The following is a 27,825-nucleotide window of genomic DNA, read 5'->3' on the forward strand; positions in this document are numbered from 1 at the left end:
AACATGAGCTACATACTGTATGATTCCAACTACGCCACTGAGCAATGGGGATATATTCTGAGAAATGCGTCGTTAGGCCATTTCGTCCTCTGAGAATATCATAGTGTGTACTCACACAAACCTAGATAGTATCACCTACTACATACGTAGGCTATATGGTATAGCTCCTAGGCTACAAGCCTGACAGAATGTTACTGCACAAAACATGAGATTGAATCAAGCACAAGAGAAAATGATGCCATCAAGAGACCCAGTAAACATAAGATGTATGAGGCTTCTGCCAGTGTAACATGGCATACTCTTCTATAGCAAACTTTGTTTTTTAATAAGTAGGAAGGGTACACCATAAAATAATGATAAAAAGTATAGTATAGTCAATACATAAACCCGTAACATTGTCATTTATTATGATTATCAAGTATTATGCACTGTACATAATTGTATGTGCTATGCTTTTATACCACTGGCAGTGCAGTAGGTTTGCTTACACCTGCATCATCACAAACACGTGAGCAATGCATTGCGCTACGACGTTACGATGGCTACCAAGTCACTAGGTGACAGGAATTTTTCAACTCTGTTATAATCTTATGGTACTGCAGTTGCATATGTAGTCTGTTGTTGACCAAAATGTCATTATGTGGCGTAAGACTATATATGGCATTCTTGAAAAGGCAAAGCTATGGATACAGTAGAAAGATCAGTCAGTGATTGCCAGAGGTTGGCAGGGGAGGGATGAATAGGTACAGCACAGAGGATTTTTAGGGCAGTGAAAATACTCTATATGATACTATAAAGATGGATACATGTCATTATACATTTGTCCAAACCCATAGGACGTACAACACCAAGAGTGAGCCCTAATGGAAACTGTGGGCTCTGGGTGATTATGACGTGTCAATGTAGGTTCATCAACTGTAACAAATGCCCCCACTCTGGTGGGGATGTTGATAGTGAGGGAGGCTGTGTGTGTGTGTGGGGGGGACAGGGGTATATGGGAAACCTCTGTACCTTCTCAAATTTGCTGTGAATTTATAACTACTCTAAAAAATAAGTCTTAAAAATATGGTTGTAGAGGTTTATAATGAAGAGAGATGTGCATGTGTTATTTAAATATTGTTATTATTATGATAAATTGTTAATGGTATTAAAAGTTAAGAAACTATTAACATCTATTTTCTAGTTAATTGAGATGCAGATGTAGCTAAAGCTCTGGATTAGTCAGGGTCCTGGGAGGAAATGCATGACACATTCAAATTCGTAGTTTGAAAAGAATGTTAATGAAGGACTCTTTCCAAAGGTGTGGGCAGAGTGGAGGAAAATCATAAAGGAGAGTGCAGCACCCAAGGATAGATCAGTAGAGCTATTACTGCCATTACCCTGGAGGGCAAGAGGAGAAAGCTTTGTGGTCCATCCACCCACTTAGAGGTGTGACAGTAGTGTCCCAGTCTAACTCTTCTCTTTCTGCTATTTAGCCAATCACTGCTCTTTAGCCAATTCAGCTAAAACTATTAGTATGGGCACCAGGAATCAACTTAACCAGGACACTCAACAGAGAGGATCAGGGCAAAGAGTAGGTCTGAAGGAGGAAGTGGAAGAGGTCCAGCAATGCTTTTTTTAAAAAAAAATGATTTCTATCACATGATTCTACAAATTCATATGGTTCTACAAGGTTTTCAATGAAAATGAATAATCTCTTTCCCACCCTTCTCCACATGTCACCCACTTTTAGGCAATCACTTTTGATTCTATTAACTATTTTTTTGGTGTGGGATTTATCTCCTTATTTTAAATCAATAGTGATATTTCTAATATTTTTCTAATTCTGTATTATTTATTGACTTCTTACTATAGAGGCTGAGGATTTAACTCTTGTTAACATAAACATAAAAGGCCAAAGTGAGAGGCAACAAGAATTTATTTGTGATACAAAGAATAGCTATTCGGGAAGCACTGACTCAGGCAGAAATCCAAATAGTGTTCTGATTAGGAGGTGACGGCAAGGGGTCTTTATGAAAAAGGGAAGGGGGATAATTATATCAATACATTTCTATAGGTGCAGATAAGCTAACATAGTGATGTTAATTCTAAAAAATGTTTTTGATTTTCAGTCCAGTAGTCATAATATCTGTTTTCTTGTTATCTTTGCAAGCAGTTGTTTGGGATACAATGCTGCTTTAGGCCCAGTCCAAAGGTTATTTTGCACAGTTTTAACATTCCACAGGTTTGAGTAAGACATGCAAGGAAGAGCCTCTGGGATTGCAGTTCTCACTGTGTTATTTTATTTATTTTGTAAGATTTTTATTAAAAAATATAGCTAACATATACAGTTTCAGGTGTACATTATAATTGTTTAACATTTACATACCTAAGGAAGTGATAGCCATAAGTCCAGCAACCATTTGACACCGTACCACACTATCATCATCATCATATTATTATTATTTTTATTATTAAATACTTGTGGAGGGGAAATTTCTTTTTTTTCTTTTCTTTCCTTTTTTTTTTTTTTTTTTCTAATTTTTTTATTGGGGAATATTGGGGAACAGTGTGTTTCTCCAGGGCCCATCAGCTTCAAGTTGTTGTCCTTCAATCTAGTTGTGGAGGGCGCAGCTCAGCTCCAAGTCCAGTTGCCATTTTCAATCTTTAGTTGCAGGGGGCGCAGCCCACCATCCCATGTGGGAATTGAACCGGCAACCTTGTTGTTGAGAGCTCGCGCTCTAACCAACTGAGCCCTGCGGCTTCCCTATCATAATATTGTTGACTATATTCCCCACGCTGAACATTACATACCTGTGACTTATTTGTTTTATACCTGGAAATTTGGACCTCTTATTCTCTTTCACCTCCCTCCCCCCACCCTCCATTTAAAATTTTTCAGTTACAGTTGATATTCAATATTATTTTGTATTAATTTCAGGGGTATACAGTATAGTTGCTAGACATTTGTATAATTTAGGAATTGATCCCCCTGACTATATTGACTATATTGACCATATTATTGACTAGATTTCTTATGCTTTAATTTACTTTACATCCGCCTGACTATTTTGTAACTACCAATTTGTACTTCTTTATCCCTTCCCCTTTTTCACCCTGTCCCCCAGCCACCTTCCTATCACCCTGATAAACCTAGTACCCATCTGACACCATACATAGTTATCACAATATTATTGATTGTATTTCTTCTGCTATACCCTACATCCCCATGACTACTGTGTAACAACCAATTTGTACTTCTTAATCCCTTCCCCTTTTTCACCCACCCCCTCAACCCACCTCTCATCTGGCAACCATCAAAATGTTCTTTGTATCTATGAATGTGTTTCTGTTTTGTTGTTTAAATTCCACATATTAGTGAAATCACATTGCATCTCTCTTTCTCTGTCTGACATACTCCACTCAGCACAATACCCTGCAAGTCCATTCATGCCGCCACAGATGGCAAGAACCCATTTCCATGCATGGCCAAGCAATATTCCATTGTATATATGTACCACCTCCTCTTCATCCATTCATCCATCGATGGACACCCAGGCTGCCTCCACGTCTTGGCCATTATAAACAATGCTGCAATAAACATATGGATGCACACATCCCCTCGAAGTAGCATATCGGGTTTCTTCAGATAAATATCCAGAAGTGGGATTACTGGGTTCTACTTTGTCTCTTGTTATAGCCTTTGTTTTAAGGTCTATTTTGTCTGGTGTAAGTACTGCTACTCCAGATTTTTTGCATTTTCATTTTTATGAAATATCTTTCTCCATCCCTTTACCTTCAGTCTGTGAGTGTCTTTCCATTTGAAAAGAGTCTCCTGTAGGCAGCATATGTAAGGGTTTTGTTTTCTTATCCATTGAGTCACCCTATGTTTTTGATTGAAGCATTTGATCCATTTACATGGAAAGTAATTGTTGATAGATGTGTAACTATTGCCATTTTATTATTCATAGTTTTGATCTTTCTTTTTTTTTTTTTTTTTTTTTTTCTTTCCATCTTAAAGAAGTCCTTCTAACATTCCTTGTAATACTGGTTTGGTGGTGATGAGCTCCTTTAGCTTTTTCTTGTCTGGGAAACTCTTTGTCCTTCGATTTTAAATGATAGCCTTGCTGGGTAGAGTATTCTTGGCTGTAGATCCTTGCTTTTCATCACTTTGAATATTTTCTGCCAATCCCTTCTGGCCTGCAAAGTTTCTGTAGAGAAATTAGCTGACAATCTCATGGGAACTCTCTTGTAAGTTACTAATTGCCTTTCTCTTGCAGCTTTTAGGATTCTCTTTGTCATTAACTTTTGCCATTTTAATTATAATATGTCTGCGTGTGGGCCTGTTTGGGTTCATCTTGTTTGTGACTCTCTGTGCTTCCTGGGCTTGTATGTCTATTCCCTTTGCCAGGTTATGGAAGTTTTCAGTCATTATTTCTTCAAATAGGTTCTTAATCTCTTACTTTCTCTCGCTTCTCTTTTTGGTACCCCTATGATGCGAGTGTTGTCATGCTTGAAACCCAGAGGTTTCTTAAACTATCCTCATTTTTTTTCCTTTTGCTGTTCCAATTGTGTGTTTTCTGCTACCTTGTCTTCCAAATCACTAATTCGATCCTCTGCTTCATCTAGTCTGCTGATTATTCCTTTTAGTGCATTCTGCATTGCAGTAATTGTATTCTTCACTTTTGACTGGTTCTTTTTTAGGGTTTCTATGTCTTTTTTTTATGCTTGCTATCTCTTTATTGAAGTTCTCACTAAGTTCCTTGAGCATCCTTATAATTAGTGTTTTGAATTCTGTCTCTGATAGGTTGCTTGTCTCCATTTCATTTAGTTGTTGTTGTTTTTTTGTGGAGTTTTCTCCTGTCTTTCATTTGGGATGTATTTCTTTGTTTCTTCATTTTGGCCGCCTCTGTTTGTTTCTATGTATTAGGTAGCTCTGCTATATCTCTTGCTGGGTGGCCTTATGTAGTTGGTGTCCTGTGTGGCCGTGGCACGGTCTACCTGGTCACTTAAGCCTGGTGCTCCAGGAGTGTCTCTTGTGTGGATTGTGTGTGTCTTGCTGTTATATTTGAGTCTTGATTGCTATTGGGATATCAGTGGGTGGGATTGATCCTTAGGCTGACTGGCTATGGGGTTTGGCCATGTCCACAGCTTATGGGCTACTGTGCAGGGGGCTTACCACATGGAGTGGGATTTGCCCCAGCAGGCTCTGGTGCCTGTTGAGACCACCCTTTGGGTGTGCCACTTGTGCGGCTAATTGGGCAGTGTTCTACTATGATCTGAAGCCAACCTCCAAATATGTTGCTTGGTTCTAGGGCCTCTTAGGAGGGGCTCTGGTGCAGGCCCAGGTCAGCCACTGCCTGTGACCAGTTGGGGACTACCTGGTACTGTGTTTCCCTGAAAATAAGACCTAGCCAGACAATCAGCTCTAATTTGTCTTTTGGAGCAAAAATTAATATAAGTAAAATTAGTATAGTAATTTTAGTAAACTACTAAATTTAGTAAATTACTTATTTTTCTTATAGTAAAATAAGACCGGGTCTTTATAATATAATATAATATAATATAATATAATATAATATAATATAATATAATATAATATAATATAATATAATAATATCAGGTCTTATATTAATTTTTGATAGTCTGACTAGGTCTTATTTTCAGGGAAACATGGTAGTTGGTCCCTGCCTGTGCTGGACCTAGAGGTGTATGGGAGATGCCACACTGTGAACTGAGGACGGCTGCCACCAGTACTAGTGTTGGGTAGCTCTGCAAAAAGTCAGGACACACTGAGGCCTGCTGCTGCCTGGTGTTAGTTGCTGGCTCTGATAAGGTTCAGCTGCCAATAAAGCCTCCTGCAGTATGGAGCTGGGTGGGGTGGGGTCTCAGTGAGTCAGCAGGGCAGAGCTGTGGAAATCACCAGGCCAATCAGATTCAGATTTGGCTGGTAAGCATAGGGGACGGGCTCAACACAAGAAAGAAGGCGCCTGCCTGCCAGCTGCTTGGGAGGACATCCTCACAGGGAAAATGCTGACTGTCCTCCAGCCCTCCCCCCTGAAACCACACACCTCAGTCAGCCCCACGTAAGCCTCTGACACCTCCTGAGTCATTGTCCCTCCGCTGGAGACCAGGGTAAGTGCCTGTGAGCGAGCAAGTCTGTCCGCGGGCCTTTTAAGAGGACATCTGGGTTTTCTGCAGCTCTTCATCCCACCCTGATCGGAATCCCCATGGTTTTTCAGAAGCAGATGTTGTGGGGGCTCCTATTCCCAGCACCAGTACTCCAGGTTGGGGAGCCTGGTGTGGGGATGGGGTCATTTGCTCCTCCGTGGGGAACCTTTGTGGCTAAAATATCCCTCCAAATTTTCATCTGCCACATGGAAGTTTGGGGCCTGCCCACTTTGAGTCTCCAGCCTTCCTGCCAGTCTCCATATAGCTTCTTTTTTATATCCTTAGTTATAAAACTTCTGTTCAGCTAGACTTCAGATGGTTCTCCAGGTTGACTGTTCTATAATTTAGTTGTAATTTTAATGTGTTCATGGAAGGAATCCAGCATAGTGTTTATCTACTCTGCCGTGTTGGATCCTTCCTTGAGTTCTAACTCTATTTTAAAGTGACTCTGTTTATATGATTTTTTTGTATTCTCTTACACTTAGCTCCCCTTCCCATCTCACACTGAGTTCCAAAGCACATATATACTTACTCTATCCCATCCCACACTACAATTAAACCAATTTAAAAAAAATTAGATCAGAATTTGGTGCTTATGGTATGACTTTCTAACTATTATGCATAAATGAACTATGTAGTAGATAATTCTTGCATTTCTTTTCTTGGAAAACTTTTATTTTCTCTGGAGCTAATAATTGCATAATTTTGGGCCTTGTTTTCCATATATCTTTTCCTAATTTATCCCTCAAACACTGCCAGAAGTATCAATCCCCTCTGAGTCTATCAGATACTAGTGGTAATATACAGCTTCATTTTTTGTTTAAAGTTATCCCCCCATTTTCTTTATCCTATCTGAATCAGTGGCTCTTTTAGCTGTGTGGCCCTGGTGAAAGAGAATTCTCTCTCATCTGTTTGATTTTTCACTTGATCCTTTATCTTCTGTCTTAGTTTACTTCCTCATTTTGGTAGAGCACATCTAAGGATTCTAATAGCAATTCCAATGTGTGTGGGGAATTCCACACCACCCAGCAATTCTTTGTGACGCTGGCTAGGTGTCCTACAATTCAACTCTATCAGGAGATAGCATCAGATTCCCTAGATTAAGGGCTCAGACCCACAAGACTGTCCCTTAACCTCCACCAACAACCCCCCTCCTTGGATTCAATTAGTTTGCTAGTGCAGCGCACAGAACTCAGAAAAACATTTTACAGAACCATATGATTTCACTGACATGTGGTATATAAACCAAAAACAACAAAAGAACAAGACAAACAAATGAGAAACAAAAACTCATAGACACAGACAATAGTTTAGTGGTTACCAGAGAGTAAGGGGGGTGGGGGGTGGGAGATGAGGGTAAGGGGGATCAAATATATGGTGATGGAAGGAGAACTGACTCTGGGTGGTGAGCACACAATGTGATACACAGATGATGTATTATAGAAATGTACACCTGAAATCTATGTAATTTTACTAACAATTGTCACCCCAATAAATTAAAAAAAAAAAACGAACAGAGAAAACCATTTTACTTCCTAGATTATTTTTTCCCCCTTCTTCCTCCTCCCCTCCCCCACTCCGGTTCAAGCCATTGTTTCTCAGTCTAGTTGTAGGACACAGCTCCCTAGCCCAGGCTGGTATTATGAGCCTTGTACTCCCCCCGGCTTGAGGCAGTAGGTCGTCGGTCGGCTGTTCATAGCAGCTCTTGCCAACTGCCAGCCACTTATGCTGGCTGCTGGCCACTCACGGTAGCATACAGCAGCCCACGGCAGCTCATGCCAACCTCCGGCTGCTCACCGCAGCCCAGCTCCAGGGAGAGCCATTGTTCACAATCTTAGTTGTAGAGGGCGCAGCTCACTGGCCCATGTGGGAATCGAACCGGCGACCTCGGTGTTAGGAGCACGGCACTCCAACACCTGAGTCACCAGGCCTGCCCGTAGATTATTGATTTATTATAAAAGAATATAACTCAGGAACAGTCAGATGGAAAAGGTAGATAGGGTAAGGTATGGGGAAAGGGCACTGAGCTTCCATACTTTTTGAGCTCGCCATTCTCCCCAATTCTCTATGTGTTCACCAACCTGGAAGCTCTCTGAACTCCATTCTTTTGGGTTTTTATGTAGACTTCATTACATAGTCATGATTGATTAAATCATTGTCCATTGGTGATTGAACTCAACCTCCAGCCCCTTTCCCCTTCCAGGAGGTCAGAGGGGTGGGACTGAAACAACCAGCCCCCATACTTGGTGCTTTTTAAAAGTCACCTCATTAACATAACAAAAGATGCTTAAATTGCTCTCATCACAGGAAATTCTAAGGATTTCAGGGTCTGTGCCAGGACCAGGATGAAGACCAAATATTTCTTATAAATCACAATATCGCAACATCCTAGTAACTTCCTGAGGTTTTTGGGACCTTGCATGTTTTTGGGACATTGCATGTCTGAAAATATTTTTAAACTACCCTCAAAACAGATAAAATAATATGGCTATATATAGAATTCTTATTGAAACTATTTTTAAAAGAAGTTTGATAATATTGCTCCATTGTCTTCTAGCCAGTCTGTTTCTTTAGTTTTTATTTGTGAGCTATTTTTTCTGTCTGGAACATTTGAGAATCTTCCCCTTATATCCAGTGTTCTGAAATGTTACAGTAATACCTTGGCAAGGGCACGGTGCTGGGCACTAGCGTGGCCCCGTATTCTGTTCTGGGAAATTTTAATTATTTTTTTATTGTTTTCTCCCTCCCATTTTTATGTCTTATGTCTATGATTCAATCTTGGATCTCCTGGGATGATCCTTTGATTTTCTTATCCTTTTTCTTGTATTTTCCATTTTCTTTTTTGTCTGTTTAACTTTCTGTAAATTTTTTTCAACTTTATCTTATAGTTCATGTTTATTGATTTATTCTCTGTTATATTTTAATTTTAAAGCGCTCTTGATTTCTTCTTGGATTGCTTCTTTTTTGCATAGCATGTTGTTCTTGTTTCTTGGATGATACAATCTCTTTTATCATTTGTGGATATTACTTATAGTGAAATTTAGTTTTCTTCTGCTCTCTGCATTGTTTCTGTTTTCTCTACGTTCCTTTTTTTCATATGTTTGTTCTTTGTGTTTCATACTTTAAATGGAAATCATTGGTAGTTTAAGAATGAAACAGTAAAAAGCTTAGTTTAGTGGAAATAGTGTACATTGGTGGGGCTTGACAATGGGTGGACCTTATCCTAGGGTAATTAAGAGGGAGCCTGGATGTTTCATTGGAGACCCCCATATATTCATATCTGTAAGTGCTTTCTCAGGGATCATTCTCTTACTTGGGAAGTAGATGAGTGGCTTCTGGTATTCTCAGAGCCAAGTAGGAGGATATCATTATTTGGGATGTAGTAATTCTGAATTAATTCCTCTGTTTTCAGTATAGAACCCTCAGCTATGGCTATTTTTCAGGCTTCTGCCACTCAACCTTCAGAGGTACCTGGTACTGCCAATTTCTTAGCATTCCTGGGATTCTGCAGCTCAAATTGCTTTTTCTTGCCACTGATACCTGACCTTGTTTTAGCTTTATGTTAAGTCAGTTATTACTTAACCATCTGCTTTCCAACTTTCAAAATTTTATGGCAATCCCTCATTTGCTGTCATCTATTCTTTCATTCTTTCTGACTTATGGCCCTTCTGAAAAAATCATTTTTCCTGCTATATTTAATTGTAAATCTTCCAGTCCTCTTTTTGTATCTAAAACTGAATGAATGGTCAGGAGAAACTGTAAGAAACTTAAAGTTGTTCAGCTTTTCAGGGCCACTCTTCCCAAGCAGTTGCCTGGTGGAGATCTTAGGAAGTTCCATTTCCCATTATAAACGTTCTTTCTTCTTTTGCTGTGTTTTCTCTTCTTCAGACATACGGCCCATTGCACCCATTAAATTACATATTCCCCCAATACACTTGAGTCAAGTTCCTTTATTCCTGAGAGGATCGGAGGCTTGTGCATAATCAGGATTGAAATGAATGAATTTCTACTCTATTTATAGAAATGTGATGACACATTTCCCAAGGTATAAATAGAACAATGGGTGTTGACAAGATTTTCTGTAACCATGGATACCCTGCAATTATTCCTGAACCATACTCATCGTTTATCTGTATCTGAATATGAACAAACAGGGCTCTTGCTGCTAACTTGAATTTTCTGATGAAAACATATCTCCCATTATTATCCTCTTCTCATGAGTCAGGCTCCATCTTTCAGGTTCAAATCCAGCCATATACATCTGAGAAAACTAAGTCAATCACTCTTCTTGGATAATGGTTGAATATTCATGATGAGAATAATAATGGCAATAATGATGATAATGATGTAGTAAAAACCAAATATTCTGACAATCTTATTTGGTTTTAAAAATAACTCTATGATGTAAGCAGGTATGATTGTTAATCCCCACTTTATAGATGAGGAGACTTGAGCCTCAGGGATTTCCACGTAAGTGACTGAGATTCATAGTTATCAAACATGCTGGATACTTACCATGTCTCAGGCATTGAGGATGCTGAAATGAACCACATACAGTGTCTGTCCTCAGGTTGCTCAGAGATTGGCAAACAAATGCATAAATGAATAAGTAAACAAATACTTGAGAATATGCACTGGAGGTGGGGGTGGGGTAGGGATGAGAGAGGCATTAAAAAAATAACCAAATTGCACGCTGATTTCAGGGTGCCATATGGAAGGGCAAGAGAGGGAAAGATTTAAGATTGTATTGGTTAGGTCATAATAATAAAGAGTAGTTTGGAAAGTACCTCGCACTAGATCTACTAGCTATCTGTGATCCTCCCAGGCTATTTATTTGGATGTAACATTTGGGGAAATATCTGCAGAAAACATTGATCAACATAGCTTTCCATGCTGTAGGATTGTTTTCAAAGTATATGTATTCCACAGTGGCTCTCTCTAGAGTAAGTAACACTATATAACCAGTTTAGTGAATATTCTATTTGATATACTTAAACTGGTTGACCACTCAGCAATTCAGTAATTTCGCACTCTATTTCCTCATCTGTAATACAGTATACCGTAGGCATTTCAAGTATAACTAAAAAAAAAAAAAAAAAAGTTTAAGCTTCTGTATGTGTAAAAAACCACATATTTTTTGTGAATGTTTTCTTTCCTCTGGCGTTTTGGCATCCCCTGAGTTAGCCATACTCCATTTTTAATGATCCATTTGAATATAGTTAAAACCCATCATGTCACTAAATTTCAAATAACCAAAATTTATCTCTGGAAAATATTCTACAATGTTTTTCCGGTGCCGGGAGGAAGATTTAAATTATTCATGTGGTTAAAATACATACTAAAACCACTGGTTTTTAAATCCAGCTCTCTCTTCTCTTTGTACTATTCCTACTTTCTGTGGAATATGTGCATAATATTTAATATCTTAAATTAATACTGTAATTAAAAATAAGGTCTCCAAAATGCTTAGTATTTAAAAATTAGTTTAAAACTGCAAACTTGGGGAGGTACTCCCCCAAACTCTTCCAGATGGGGAATTCCATTAGATTTGACTTCCACATGGTTTCCCTGGAGTGAGTCAGGTGCCATGGGAGCTGTGACAACAATGCAAGGGATGATGGGAAAGTTCTGTGATTTCAAGGAGTAGAAGGGAGCGGTATTCACTGGAGAGGTCTTCCATTGGGGATGTTTGAACAATAGTTCCAAGTATTGATGAGAAACAGAGGTGTGAAAATTAAATCTGGCACCAGAAACTCTTGAAAACCAATGTGTAGATTGGGACGGAGCTATGTGCATCTTTAAACAACGACATGACTCTTGTTCTGTCCCGCTTAGGAGTTTATATTTAGTTCCAGCTCTCCTCTACCAGAAAGAAGTATTGCTCGGGTGACTGCTCCTACCAATTCCTTGTAGAGACATAACATTGGCCTTCACTGAAAATTGTATCCATAAAGCATTTGCCTTTTCCGTCAAGGAATAAAAGATAATGTTCCTGATCTTGATTATCTTGTGTTCTGCATTAAAAAAAGAAATTCACTCTGGAAGATGCCTGGCTTCAAATCAGCAGTTAATGTGAAATTCATAAGAATTTTGTTATGATAGAAAAATGTTAAATTGGACAAAAGCATTCAGAATAGCTTCTTTATTCTCACTGGTATTTTCATGGCAGAAGATACACATTTTTTTCTTCTCCAAGGAAAATGTGTAGTAATTTTACCCCAGAAGCCTGCATTCTAATTGTATTAGACAGACTATCTCTAGTATTGTCATTCCATTAGGGAATTTGCAATAAATCTTAATGATACATGCAAATACACCAATCTAATGGTCCATAATAAAAGAAATGACTGACTGTTACCATTTATTTTCAGCAATTTATATGATTTCTCCCCTCCTGCTGGTAAAAAGTTCCAGGAGGCAGGGAACTCAATTTAAAAAAAAGAAAAAGAAACAAGAACAGCAAGGCAGATCAGAGTGAAAAGGGAAGACTAAGAAAAAGTATTTATTGTTCTTTTCTTGTATCTGCATTGAAAGTTTTATAGATTTCCATACCCTGGCACAATTCTGAGCTTTTTGATTTGAAAACCACCTAAAAGTAGTTATATGTAGATGTTTTTCTTTTGTTTACCTTGTGTGGCATTCTTTTTAATCCCCTCCTCAATGGAGCTATCTATATACTGAGCGCAGAAAAAACAGAGGGGAGTAGGTAAAAAACAGGTCAGAGAGGGGGAAAAAAAACTTTTGAAAGGGTTTCCGTTTTCTAAGAAATCAATAGAATCATCTCCCTCCTTTTGCCTCTAGACTATTGAGTCATCTTACAACGGACAGATCTTAATTCCTTCTTGTTGGATATGACTTGATGTTCATATACAATATCAGACTTTGGTGGAGAGTCATTTATGATAGCAAATTATAAAGTCCTGGGCAGGGTCCGTGTCTTATTCATCTGTGTAGTCTCCAGATCTAGCACAGTATAGAATCCCAGTTGAACTCAATTTCTCAGATTGAATCCAATTAGGCAAACCAATAGCCCAATCCCTTATCACTACCTTTATTCTTTAATACCTGTGACAACATATGGCAGACAGGACTCATTGGCAAGAAGTAACATATTCCTAGTCAAAGAAATATACACTGGAGATGAGAATAGGGATGGGGGAACACATTAAAAAACAACAACAACAACAGCAAATTTCATAGTGGTTCCAGTGTACCACACAGAAGGACCATAGAGGCAAAGGTCTGGGTTTGTATTGGTTAGGTTATAATAATAAAGGTGATTTGGAAAGCATCTGACACTAGTTATACCAGCTATTTATGGTCCTTCCAGTTCACCTACTTGGCTGTAACATTTAGGAAAATATCTGCAGAAAGCATTGATCCACATAGCTACAGCAAAATAAGGGCTACACCATCTCTGCTTCCCCCTCCTCTGTCCAAAAACTGGCTCTCTTGGCAGTCCCATAAATATGGCAGAAGATGGCTGTCTCTATCATTTCTGAATTTACATGTCCTTTGTTCAAATAACCAGTGGAGACTGATTTGTGATTTTGATCCCAGATCCAAATTCTCAGAAGAGAAAAATGGGGCTGCTCAGCTTGGATCAGTTTCTATCGTTGGCCCAATATTCAGAGGCCAAGTGATAGGTTAGGTAGTTATAAATATAACTCAGGGGCAGTTCTCAGAGTTGGGAGCTTGCAGACCGGGCAGATAGCCTAGAAGGCCACTAATACAATGAAAACAAAAACAAAAACAAAACAAAGAAACTACAAAAATTTACTTTTGCCCAGAGAGGAAAAAGAATAAAATGAATAGTTACATGGACAAGGCAACAAATAAACAATACGTGCAAATTTGTGGTAGGCAATTGAATTGGATCACTGTTTCTCATAAATATAATCCATTCATCTGATAGCACAGGAAAAATCTCATCAGTCTCTTTTAGTTAAAACTTTTCTTGTCAGAACCAAATCCGAGAAAAGGCTGTGACAAAGCATATCTGCCCAGCATTCATCCCTTCCCTCTATGAAAACAGTTGTGGCATTTTTCTGCACAGCTTAGAGAATGCATTTCCCGGCCTCCTGTGTAGCAAGGTGTTGCCAATGAGTTGTATGCTGAAATTATCAGCATACAAGTGGGATTTCCCAGCAAAAGTTTTTTGTGTGTTTTTTCTTAAGGGGTGCATAACTAGCATGTCTTTTATGCTTTTCACTTCTTCCTCTCCATCCTGAGTTGAACACAGACATGATGACTGGATCCCCAACATCCATTAGGGAACATGAGGTGACCTTGAGGATGGTCATCATACTCTAAGAATGAAGGAATAAAAATATAGTAGGTGGCTGGATCCAGGATGACACTATGGAGCTATCATACTATTTCAGCACTGCTTAACTACAGACCGCTTTTATTTTTTTATATTTATTTATTTATTTATCTATTTATTTATTTATTTTTCAGAAAATCAGTTTATTTCCAAAGCTCTGCCATATATTTCTAGTGGGTGCCGATTGTCACCTGTCACACTCGCACCAAGTTGTCTGTGTAGCTGGCAAAGAGAGTCTGGCCCTCAGCAGACCAGGCCAGACAGGTACACTGAGGTGGCTCTGCTTTGCTGCTGGTACTGATAACTTCTTGCTTCAATTCATCTACAGTGATCTTGCCCTCCAAGTCCCAGATCTTGATGCTGGGGCTGGTGGCAGCACAGAGCCAGTAATGGTTGTGGCTGAAGCACAGGGCGTTGATAATGTCCCCACCATCAAGTGTATAAAGGTGCTTGCCTTCATTGAGGTTCCCACAGCATGGCCTGGCCGTCCTTGCCTCCAGAAGCACAGAGGGACCCATCTGGAGAGACATTCACAGTGTTCAAGTACTCTGTGTGGCCAATGTGATTAGTCTTCAGCTTTCAGTTTGCCAGGTTCCACACCTTGACCAGCTTGTCCCAGCTGCAAGACACGAGGATGGGGTTGCTGCTGTTGGGTGAGAAACGAATGCAAGACACCCACTCCGAATGGTTCTCATCCTGGACAGTGTATTTCCATACACCCAGCATATTCCAGAGCTTGATGGTTTTATCTCGGGAGCCAGAGACAATCTGCCGGTTGTCAGAGGAGAAAGCCACACTCAGCACATCCTTGGTATGGCCCACAAATCGGCTTGTGGTGGTGCCCGTTGTGAGATCCCAGAGGCGAAGTGTTCCATCCCAGGAGCCAGAGAGGGCAAACTGGCCATCTGAGGAGATGACCACATCACTGACAAAATGGGAGTGACCCCGAAGAACACGTTGTGGGATGCTGTAGTTGGTCTCATCCCTGGTCAGCTTCCACATAATGATGGTTTTGTCTCGGGAGGCGGACAGTATCATGTCTGAGAACTGGGGAGTGGTAGCGATCTGAGTCACCCAACCGTGGTGGCCCTTGAGGGTGCCACGAAGGGTCATCTGCTCAGTCATGGTGGCAGCGGGTGTGGGTGTTGCCGAAGCGACGAGGATGGACCTGGATAGCTCTGAGAGACTCACAGAACCCAGACTTCTTTTATATGAGAGGGAAATAAAGCTTTTGGTTTGGGCTAAACCATTTTTATCTCCAGGCTCCGTACCTAGCAGCTGAATGTAAATCCTAACTGGGTTAAGAAGCTGCTATTTGATGGGGCAGCATTATGTGATTGACTGATGGTGACTGATAAAAACAAAATTTATGACAAGATCTATCACTGAGAATAGTTTATTCTGGTCCTGACCCTTTATGTTTTCATAGTGGCTAACATCTATTGAAACAAAACAATATACAGATAAGATGGATAAACTCATGCTACCTTTAAAAAACACTCTGTAGAGTCTATGAGAATAGCTTTGAAGAACTGCTGGGAGTATTAGTGACTGAAGCCTCAGCTGCTGGGCTCTGGAATCCATCTCCACATTTGACGTAAGGCCTTGCCTCCCAACGGCTGCTCCCAGTCAGTGATGTGTGGTATAGATACTAAGGTAGGTTTTTGTCTGGAGGGACATGGGATTCCTCTGTTGGCCAACTTTGGCTTGAGGACTCCCTGATGGCCTTGCCAAACCTTCTTTAGACCACTGGGACACTGTCACCCCACCTTCTCTCCCTCTGTCCTTCACCTGAGCCCAGACTTGCGTCATGGTCCGATGACCCTCTAGCCTTCCTGGCTCATGCTCCATGTTCTCTCGCAGGCATTTCTCTTAGTAAAACCCTTGCACATTTAATCCCATCTTGGCATCTACGTCTATGAAAACATGACCAACACATTCATTTGAAGAAGGATCTGTTGTAAGTAAAGAGCCTGCAGGTAAAAAGACTACTATAGCTAAACATTTTCTCTATTCCTGCAGCTCATCTATTTTATGGGCCCAATTTATGCAAGGATAGATGATTCTTGGGCAAAAATGTCACACACTAGGCTCTTAACCTCTCCTTTTTTCTTTTGTCTTTAAAATGAAAAAAAAAAAAATAAGGAAAAAGAAATAATCACCTATAGTGAAATTTTAGTGGAGACGTTTGGTAGTGTGCTGTGCTCAGAAACCTGAGATACTAAGAAGAATGAGGGGTGAGATAATGTAGTCCTTCTGCAAGCTCATAATTTGGTTGGAAATGTGAGAGAGTGGAGAGAGGCTCTGCCCCACAGTTCATGAAACAAGGCAGACCTAGTTCCGCCATCTTCAACATGTAGGAGGGAAGATGGTAGAGGATTACGTGGGAGGATTTTATAGGCCAAGCCTGGAAGTGGGCTATATGGTATTTCCCCGAAAATAAGACCTAGCCGGACCATCAGTTCTAATGCGCCTTTTGGAGTAAAAATTAATATAAGACCTGGTCTTATTTTAATGTAAGACCAGGTATAATATAATATAATATAATATAATATAATATAATATAATATAATATAATATAATAATAATACAATATAATATAATATAATATAATATAATATAATATAATACAATACAATACCGGGTCTTATATTAATTTTTGCTCCAAAAGATGCATTAGAGCTGATGGTCTGGCTAGGTCTTATTTTTGGGGAAGCATGGTATAACTTCCTGCCTACATTCCGTTGGCCAGGAATCTGTCACATGGGAGGCCAGGAAATATAGTTTGCCTGGGAACCAAGGAGGAAATATAAATGGATTTGGGGAACAGTTAGCTAGTTCCTACCCCAGCCACTTAGAAGAGGAAACAAAAGAAACAATGGGGCCTTGGTTTCCTTAACAAGGGAGGGTTTGTTTTTACAAGGACATTTCCATATAATGCTTTGTCTTTATCAATACTCTGGCTGCATCACTTCATTAGAAAGTATACATTTTTAAGGGGATATAGAATATAATAAAATGTTTTATGGTAGTTAAACTGTCTTAACACCACTTAATTTACTTGGAGATTTGTTATGCAATCAAATATTCCCAGATTACTTTGAACAGATTGCATAGCTGCCTGATCAAAATTCTCATTTCTTATTTAAAGGCAGATTACAGTTCAGATCCAGATGTCGAATGGGGAAGCAGGTAGGAAACTTTATCTGGTGCTTCATAGGCATGTCAAGTGAAAAGATGAATTGTATTTTCTTTTTAAATGCACAAATAGATGGCTATCATTTGGACCCTGAATGAAAATATATTTAGGATCTAATCAAATTTCTATGAATTTAGATACAGTAAGGCTATTTTATAAATCCAGAATAAAACTATTTCAATATGATAATCATGCTATAGATTAAACATCATTCAAAACCAGAAATTTTACTTTTATCGGTGCCCCAAACCAAATCAATCTTTTACTTTGAATATTGCCAGTTTAGGGGGTTGGGTGGGGAAAGGAACATATGTAAAATGTTCTCAATAACACTTCATTTAGCATCTGCCTAGACTGTCAGCATATATTTTTTCTAACTTGTATTAGCTATTTGGCAATTCCAGCTGCTTGGTAACAGTTGTAGGATACTAATTTCTCCAGAATGCTAACTACTTCATGAGACCACACAAAGTTAGAATTAGATTAGAAACAACATTTGCAAAAGGAAGCAGAGTAACCAAAAGTATCACTTTTTAGTTGGGTTCCACAATACCTTCAGTGAAAGAAATTCTCGTGCTAGTAATACTTTATGAATTCAGCACTTTAAATTCAGAAAAGATCTTAAAGGTCAACTAGTTCAACCTTTTCATTTCACAGTTGAGAGAACTAAATCTCAGAAAAGCTGAGTAGCTAATTAGTTATATGGCCAGATTTAGAAGCCAAGTTCATCCATCTATCCACCCATTCATACATCCAGCCATATAACCACCTATCCAACCAACAAATATTTATTTAGTGCCCACCCTTTACACATCTGCTTGATGCTGAGGATACAATGAACAAAACCGGACATGGTTTCTGTTCTCCTGGAAGAGACAAACACTAATCACATGGTTATATTAATATATTGCCACGAAGGAGAACTATGCTATGTGTTGAGAGCATACAATAGGGGCTGACCTTGTCTGGTAGGTGGGGATGGCAAGGAAGTCTTACTTTAGGTTGTGAAATTAAAGCTGGGAGTTGAAGTTTGAGTATACATTAATCAGGCAAAGAGGAAGAATGCAGCATGGAAACCCATGTACAGTGATAGAAGTAAGAACAGCATATTTGGTGAGCTTGAAATAGGTCAATGGGGCTGGAATGCAAAGAACAAGTGAAAATATGATTCAAGATGGGGCTGAAAGATAGACAGAGGCTCTAGAAAGAGACCATGTCTCATTCTAGCAAGTTGGTGTGAAGATGTGAGAATTGGACCTGAGCTCCCCTTTTGCTATAATGAGGGGCAAGCTGAAAGATCAGCATGAAAGTACTGAGGATGGTACCAACACCATGGAAGACGGAGAAGAAACTAGTGAGAAACCGGGCCCTTGGGTGCACTGCATGAACCACAGGATGAAGCCTCACCTGAATAAAGAAATAACGTGGGACCACTTAACGTGTGTTTTTTATGACTTGAGTGTGTTTAAATCGAACTTTTTGTCACTTGTAACCAAATATGTCTCTTTCAAATAGGGAGTCAGCCAAATTAAAATGGCCACCACTGTGTACTTGATATGATGTTTGTCATTTTTTTTTAGTAATTCGTGAATATTTGCTGAATTGAATGCTCATTTCCATCACTGTGTGGATGTGTGCACTGCTTTCTACATCTACTTAAATCCTACTCATTCTCAAAGCCCAGGTTAGCCTGCCTTTCAGGAGGCTGAACAATTATCTCCATCTTCTTTTCAACTGTTTCTGCCCTTTCTGTTGGTCCATTAATAGTGTGACTCAGTCGACGTGATCTTGTGTTTTATTTCATTTTTTTGGTAGGAACTATTCCTTCTTACCCATTTTTTAAGAAAATGCTCTTGTGTTTTAATGTTAGTGCTTCGCCTGTATGTTTTTCTCTTTGTATCTTTTCAAGTATTACTTCTCAAATTTTGGAGTACATAGAATCACCTGTGGGCTTGTTAAAAGGGCAGATTCTCTCATATATCATAGGTGTACATGTGGAGAAATACTGTACATTAGGTATTGTATAATATAGGTGCTAAGTGCATAATTCATGAGTTGAATTAAAAGTCCAAAAGGGATTTGATTTTGGGATTATCAGAAAGATTTCTCTTATAAAGTTCTAAAAATGGGCACCTCCTTCAACTTGACCCCAGTGGTCTCATAATTATGCTGAATATCAAGGTCAAGATACTGCATGCTTAAAAGGCAGCCATAATTTGGGGGGAACCTTAGCTAAAACTGGTGACAGAAACCAAATCTCATTCCTCAAATTCTGCATGAAGAATCACAGTGTCAGGATTTCTTGACAAATAATGGGTATTTCTCCTGTCCCTCACACAGTTTTCCTTTCTGCCCAAGTACACTTACTTCTTTCACCTTTGAGCACGGGTCTATTCCCACTGATTTTTAGTTTTTGTTTCAATGGGAAGCACCATGGTCTAACAGGAAGCAGTGATGCTTCTCCCTGGGATGCAGCTTTGTCTCATCAATAAGTTGTTCATTTCTTCCTCTCTCCTTCTGGCCCGAGCTGAGCCCTGATTTACCCACCTCTACCTCTCATGTGCACATTAACCTCCTCAACAACTCTAAGAGTCAAATATTATAATTACTCTGCTTTTCAAATGAGGAAACTGAGGCATAGAAAAAGCCTGGCTAAAGTTAAATCAGTATTCCAACCCAGACAGCTTGGTGCCCATTTTTAGAGCGTTACAGGGGAAGCATGTCTGAGAGTTCCAAAGTCTCTTCTAGCTCTTTGTTTTATGCTTTTAATTTTGATTCAATTAGTGAAATATGCATTGCTCACCAGTATTGCGTAGAGTTGTCTTATGGGAGTGTTTTGCTCGTGTTGCACTGGAGGCTTTGATGTTGAAAGATTCTTGGGCCCATTTTCTCCAACACTTCAAATTATTTAATTAACTGTGCATACCTTGTTGATTCAGTCTTGAACTGTCTGGAGTTTCTTCTTCTTAAATAATCTGTGTGAATTATCTGCTCATCAAATATGTCTTTGAATGAAGAACTGTGACAATGGCCTTCACTGAATTCAGTCATTAAGGAAACTCATGGGTAGGAACATTATGGATGGGAACTGCCAGCCTCGTACCTTTCTATCCTCAAGAAAATACCATATTTTGCTGTGTATAATGCACACTTTTTTGTCCAAATTTGTGAGGGAAAAATAAGGACGTGCATTATACATGCGTAGTACTAATTCCGTATCTATCTAAATGTTTTAAATTCTTTTATTTATGCTTATGAGTTAAAAGTGTAACCCTAGAAATCAATAACAATATTCATATGCAAAATAACACCCTGGAATACGATAATTGGTTTTGTTGAACTTACGGTGAACTCGCAGCGATGAAGAGTTCTTGGCTTTCTATGATGTATGGATATCATAAATTTGTTACCGGTACATAAAATTGCATATACCTTGTATCTGTTTTTGTGTTTCGTAATTATTTGTTACATAAAATTTCTTGTACCATAATATGTTAAAAAGTAAATGCTAAAATTCCTTATAATACAAAAAACAAGTACCTAAATATAAACAAATAAAAATTTGAATTAAAAAATTAAAATGAAGGACTTTTCCCCCTGAAAGTCTGGGCCAAAAATGTGGGTGCGCATTATACACAGGAGCGCCTTATAGATGGCAAAATAAAGTAGCTTGAAAGAGACGGGAAAATGACTAAAGATATTTCTGTATAAGACTAGGCAGCTAGTCTTCCTGGGGTTTTGGTGCAAAAGGGAAATGGCCATGAGCCATGGGTTCTCTGTGAAAGAGGGAGATCCATCTTTTTAGGAATTTACCCTTTTGTTTAAAAAAATGGGATGGGCTTCTATCAGCAGCAATCTCTGGGGAGAAGGGGAAGATTGCTAGGTAGGTCAAGTTTGAGCCATAAATTTTCTAAAATTTTATTTTGTTTTTAAAATAGATGATACATCACATGGTTTAAAATTCAAAAGGGTTTTATAGTAAAAAGTTTCCCTCCGTCATCTTGCAAATACCAGGTTCCCTTTCCCAAAGGCAACCAATGTTGTCAGTTTCTTGGTTATCTTTTCAGACATGTGCTATGAATATTTAAGCAGGGTACATGTAAATATTTCCAAAGAGCTTTGAGAATTCAGTGGTGAGGGCAGAAGTAGGAAAACCCATGTAGGTATTAGTTTCCTAGGGCTGCTGTAATAAATTACCAGAAACTGGGTGGCTTAAGACAACAGAAATTTATTCTCTCATAGTTCTGGATGCTAGAAGTCCAAAATCAAGGTGTCAGAACAGCCATACTTTCTCTCAAGGCTTTGGGGAAGAATCTTTCTTTGTCACTTCCTAGCTTCTGGTAGTTGCCAGCCATCCTGGGTGTTCCTTGACTTGTAGACACATCACTTCAATATCCGCCTTTGTTGTCACATGGCCTTCTCCCTTTGTATCTCTGTGTCCAAATTTCCCTCTTATAAGAATACCAGGCACTGGATTGGGGCCCACCCTAAACTAGTATGACCCCATTTTAACTTGATTCCATCTGTAAAGACTCCAAATAGGATCACATTCACAGGTACTGGGAGTTAGGGCTTGAACATATCTCTTTAGGGGGCACAATTCTACCCACTTCAACCCATATTATAATTTCAAACCTCTAAGCATGCTTTGTAGAGAAGTAGAGTTCAATTCATCTTTGGGATGTGGAATGGAGTTAAGAGTTAGGTTGTTTTAGGGAAAACAAATACCCAAATGGATTTTTCTCTTCTGTAGACATGAAGCAAAGAACCACAACAGTATATGGAGATTCCTAAACCTCCAATGACATCAAGAAACCAAACTGTTCTGGACGAAAATAAGAGAGGTAGTGAAAAGTGTTGAAATTGGTGAGTTCTCCCCCCAAATTTTTTAGATTCGTATATTTAAACATACAAATATTTGAATATACATGTATGAATAGATATAACTGAAACAAAAAGTTGCTCCACGGAACAATATGTATGTTTATTATTTGAAATGAATTTTGATTTTTTCTAGTCTACCGTTTTTTCAAGACCACTAATGGATTGCCACCTGTGGTATGGATACCACTTCTTGTGGATAGATTCTTCCCTAAGAAGGGGTTTATAGATTTCAATGCCTGCATGTTATTGCTTGTTCTCAAGGAGGTGTTTGTGGATGGCAGGAATAAAGTGGAAGACTAATCGTTTACCTCCTCAAGGAGGAGTGAAAGGCTGTGAAAGGGAAATGAACTCCGTTAATCACCTTGGCTCAACATAGATTGGATTGTTGGTGCCATACATACATGTTATTCAGTTTTATGTAAGTCAGACTTGGATAAATGTCCTAATGTTGGAATTTTGTGTTCCAATGTCTTCTTGGAGTCTGAGGACCAAGATTAGGGAATGAGGGCTGTCAATTATCTTAGAAAATCCTGGAACTGAAACAGGAGTGATGTTTTTAAGGGAGAAAGAGCTGTCTCTGGGATTCTGACTCCAGGGCCAAGAGACAACTGAAGGACATTTTTATTGGTGGAGTGCAAAGGAGGTAGAAAAAGGAAGAATAAGGTTTATTCTTTCAAACAGTGGTGAGGCCGGAGAGATTGGCAGAGGTGCTCCTCAGGGACTAGTTGTAAGCTCTGTTTTGGTGATGGTAATGGATGCTGTTCGTACCCACGCAGATCCCGTTTAAGAGCTGTGCCCCCATTCCTCAGCTGCTGTGACTGTTGCCTATTAACAGTTCATGGCTCTCTCTTTCTCTGGAGAATTGCCCTCAGCAGCATGGGAGTCTTCATCTGGGAGGTTATGTTACCCTATCCCCTGAGTGGTTATGGCCAATGACTGACTGACCAGGGGTATGAAAGGCTGCCTCCTTTGCCTTCAAGGTGGTACTATCCTCCAGAATGTACACTCCAGAATTCCCTGTGGGATCAGGGTCAAGCTGAATTCCCACTGAGAACCCTTGATTACTTTACTCCTTCCCCTGCTCCATCCTGTTTCCCTCCCCCAAGAAATCACATGCCTGAGAATTCTCACCTCAGGCTCTGCTTCTAGGGAACCCAACCTAAGACAGTTACTTCTGTGTTCTAACTTCCTCAACTCATAGTTTTATTATTACTTATTATTATTGTCTTATTACTGCAAGCTGCAGCCTTCCATGTCACTTTGGAAATTAAGGAAGGTGATCAGGACCATGCTTTGGGCAAAACAATACAAGAGAGTGATGCAAGAATGCAAAGAAAGTGGATCCTGAGAGTGGACAGTGACCAGCAGCAGGGTCATCAGTGGCCCCAAGGTTGGAGGGAAGTAGTCCTTTGAACCATGAGGGGACTGAGTCAGCAGGAGACGACCAAGGCAAACTCCTAGAAGGAGTAATCGTTCACTTCTGCTTGTGGACAGGAGTCAAATAAAGCTGGACTTCTACCGACAAGTGAGGTGGACCTCAAGTTGTAATTTAGGGATCAGGAGTAAATTGATTTCATCTTGTCTACAACAGCTGTTGGCATATTAATTTCCAATTGCTGCTGTAACAAACTACCAGAAACTAGTGACTTAAAACAACAAAATTTATGATCTCACAGTTCTGAAGGTGAGAAATCCAAAATGGTTTGCAGGACTGCGTTCCTTCTGGAGGCTGTAAGGGAGGATCTGTTTCCCGGCCTTTTCCAGGTTCTAGAGGCCACCTGCACTCCTTGGCTCATCGCTCCTTCCTATTTTCAAAGCCAGCCTTGTAGCATCTCTCTCTCTCTCTGTTGCTCTGTTTCTGTTATCACATCTCTCTCTGACTCTGACTCCTCTTATGTCCCTGTTACAAAGCCCCTTGTGAATACATTGGGCACACTCAGATAAACCAGGATAACGTCCCCATCTCAAGATCCTTAATTTAATAACATCTACCATAGCTTTTTTGCTATGTAAGGTAACATATCCACAGGTTTTCAGTATGAGGCTGTGGACATCTTTGGGGAGGGGCATTATTCAGCCTACCACAATTGGGGAGGCCTGGACACAAAAGTTATATTTACCTTTCAACATTTGCTTCATGTTCACTGCTCAGTTCAATCCATTTTGTTCAGTGCTGTGGAATGCACGCATTCAATGCATGTTCAGGGCTGAGTTCAATCAGTTTTGCTGACTTAATAATGTCTGCACCTACTCCTCACTCTTTTAACGCAAGAGTTAGTCTGTGTCAGGGGTTGGAGTTGGACCATGGTAGACCCCTGCCTCCGTCACTGAGGCCATGAGGTCTGTGTCACATGGACAGGGCTTTCTCCTGGGATGATTTGACAAGGGCAGAACCAGGAGTGACATCTCCACTAGGTCTGTCCAACACTGATTCTTTGACCAGATCTTTTGGGAACTCACTGAAGCCAAAAATGGAAGGATGAGATGACCCTTCTCTGGCCACTAAGAGTGTCTATGTATATTTGGCTGATGATTTTTAGCCACTAAGGAAGTAAGAGGATTGAGAGAAAAAAAATAACCACCAGTCCCACTCCAGCCTCACTCTTTCTATACCCCAATTTGTCATGTATAATACTTCTTTACAATCTTTTCAACTTCAAAATCTGGTTCAGGGTTCCAGACATAGTCTGTAGTCTATGCAAATGAATCCCAGAACTACTGCATGATGCTGAAGTAAGGTGGCATATGCTTTCTTTCTCCATTAAATAAAAATTCCTTTATGGACAGCAACTCATGATTAGTGTCACTCAAGGAAAGAATGGTGTCAGAGGGTGCTGTCATTTGATATTAGTATCTTTTCCTTTGCATTCCTCAAATTACTGTCAAAAATCATTGAGACTGAAGTTAGCGAGGCATTATTTTGCCCAGTAAACTGTATCTGCCTGAAAAATTTCCTGTTTTCTGTCCTCGCATTGCTGTCCTGATATGAATGAAATAATTTGACCCCTCAGCAAGGGAGTCATGGGGTCTTTTGCCTCTGAGACCTTGAGTTCTTGCTTTTGAGTCTTCCCTTTCATTAATCTCCCTGCTCTTCTCTTTCCCTCCCTCGATCCTGTTCAAATTTTTCATCCACTGTATTTCTTAAGCTCTTCATTCTAGTGCTTCTTACCTGAGCAGGAGCCTGGTCATCGTATGGATAGTTTGGTAAGAGCTAAAGCTAAAAAACTAGGCTATTCTATTTTTAAGATACTTGCAGTATCTAAAAAAAAAAAAAAAAAATCATCTGAAGGTTTTGAGTTGCTTGCCATCTAATTTCTAAAACCTACCAGCTGTTTTCTCAGAATATTGGTTTGAGCCACGTGCTGTTTATGACAATTCATTATTCCCATATCATGCAGAAAAGAGATATTGACTGAAGGTCAAAATAATGCACATTACCTAGTCACTTTTCACAATCCAAGACATGGAACCATGAACTTGATGAATTCTGAGTATCACTGACATGCTTCAGGAAACCAAGTGGCTGTTTCATGGATATTTCTTTAGTCTTCAATCTTCCGTGCTAGCTGACTGTGACAATTTTGTACAGGGCAAGAATATCCTTTCTTAACATGTTTTCTTCAATCCCCAAGAATATAAATGAGTTAATGATTAAGGTTATGAAGCATATAGGATACCATATCACTTGAATATGTTTCTGAGATTTGAGCTATTTATTTTGCCAGCTCAATGTTTTCTCAATGCCAGGAAGAAATCTAGCAAGATTGGATACCTTATGATATTCTGCACTTGGGTATTGCTGTAGAGAGGACAGAATAGAATCCAACTTACAACCAACTTGTTTTAAGTAAAAATAATAAAAAAGAAACCAAAACGCTTTTTTTTTTACTTCAACAAAAATCAATAATGTCCTGTTAAGGGAAATAAGGAAAATTATTTTGGAACTTGACTAAGGTATGTAATAGGCATTTTAAAAAGCATTAGGCAGAGGATTTTATGGGAACATTTGAATTGACTGAACTTTTATTTAGGATAGTAATATGTGTGAGACAAATAGATCATCCTTTCTCCATTGAGAGCCATTGACCTGAGGGGAGCATTTTTATTGACACCCACAAATGAAAATGAAACATTACTAATTTCTTTTAAAACACAGATAGTAAGTAATTATTTAATGGGTTTTTAAATTTTTTAAAGTATTTTATTATGAAAGTTTCAAACATACACTTAATTAGTGAAAACAGTATAATAAATTCCCTTATTTCCATCACGCAGCATCAACAACAATCATTATTTTGCCACTCTTTCAACTTCTTTCAAAAATAAGAAATACTTGAGTCATATCTTATAGATGTATTATTCAATTTCTTGCCTAGTCATTTCTATTCCTTATGGACCTTAAGACATCTCATCTTAATTTCAATATTTTCTTACCTCTTATTTCCCTGAGAAGATAGGCCATTCAGTTTGACATCTACCATTTTCCCTTCTCCCCACTTTAAATGTCTTGTCTGTCTCAGACTTCTGCTCTATTTTCTCCATCCTCTCCTTTTATTTCCTCTTGTTGCAGAGAAATAGAATTTCTCCTTGTGAAATTAAACCCGACCTGAGTATTTGGTCATATTTGTCTCCTCCAGATTCTTGTTCTATTAATTTTCCCTCCTCCGTTTTCTATCTTTAGATTTCCTCTTGGCTCTATTATCTCTGCAAATAAACATGCTCAGATCTTCTCCACATTCAAAGGGCAGAGCCACTGGCAACGTCTTTTGAAATAATCTTTCCCCCCAAACTATCTCTGACTCAGCTTTTCCTTTTGTGGTTATTATTTTTTTCCACCTAGACTTGAAATCTGGGAAAATCCTTGATTCCTTCTTCTTCTTCTTCCTCCAGCCAGGCTCCAGGAATCCATATTCCTTCATCGACTTTGTACCTGCCATAGAATAGATCCTCTTTTTATAGATCAGGCTTGGGAGATTCTATTTCCAAAAGATGATTAAATAAAAGATACAAAAGAAACAGGAACTGGAGTGCAGGGTTATTCTGCCAGGGCATTATAGCTTGTTGAGAATTTTTGTATGTTTGTACCTTTGTAATATTTCTATCAGCCTGGCTCCTGCTATCTCAAATGGAAGAGGAAAAGTTGAATTTGGAGGTGATAATGCCCTTTAGCCAAAGACCACTGGAAGCACATTTGGTTAAATAAGTTGTGTTTATTACTTATTGCAGTGAACCATGGGACATCCTCATTAAGGGGTGTTAGAAAAAC

The 27,825-nt window shown here is 39.2% G+C and overlaps 1 pseudogene; it reads right to left on the minus strand.

The window, feature by feature from the left end:
* Nucleotides 1-14,646: 14,646 nt before the first annotated feature.
* Nucleotides 14,647-15,638, minus strand: LOC109454996 (small ribosomal subunit protein RACK1 pseudogene; annotated as a pseudogene).
* Between the last annotated feature and the right edge of the window lie 12,187 nt (nt 15,639-27,825).

The sequence above is a fragment of the Rhinolophus sinicus genome, chromosome 18 (genome assembly GCF_057876585.1).
Source record: "Rhinolophus sinicus isolate RSI-liver-muscle chromosome 18, RSI-T2T, whole genome shotgun sequence".
NCBI lineage: Eukaryota > Metazoa > Chordata > Mammalia > Chiroptera > Rhinolophidae > Rhinolophus > Rhinolophus sinicus.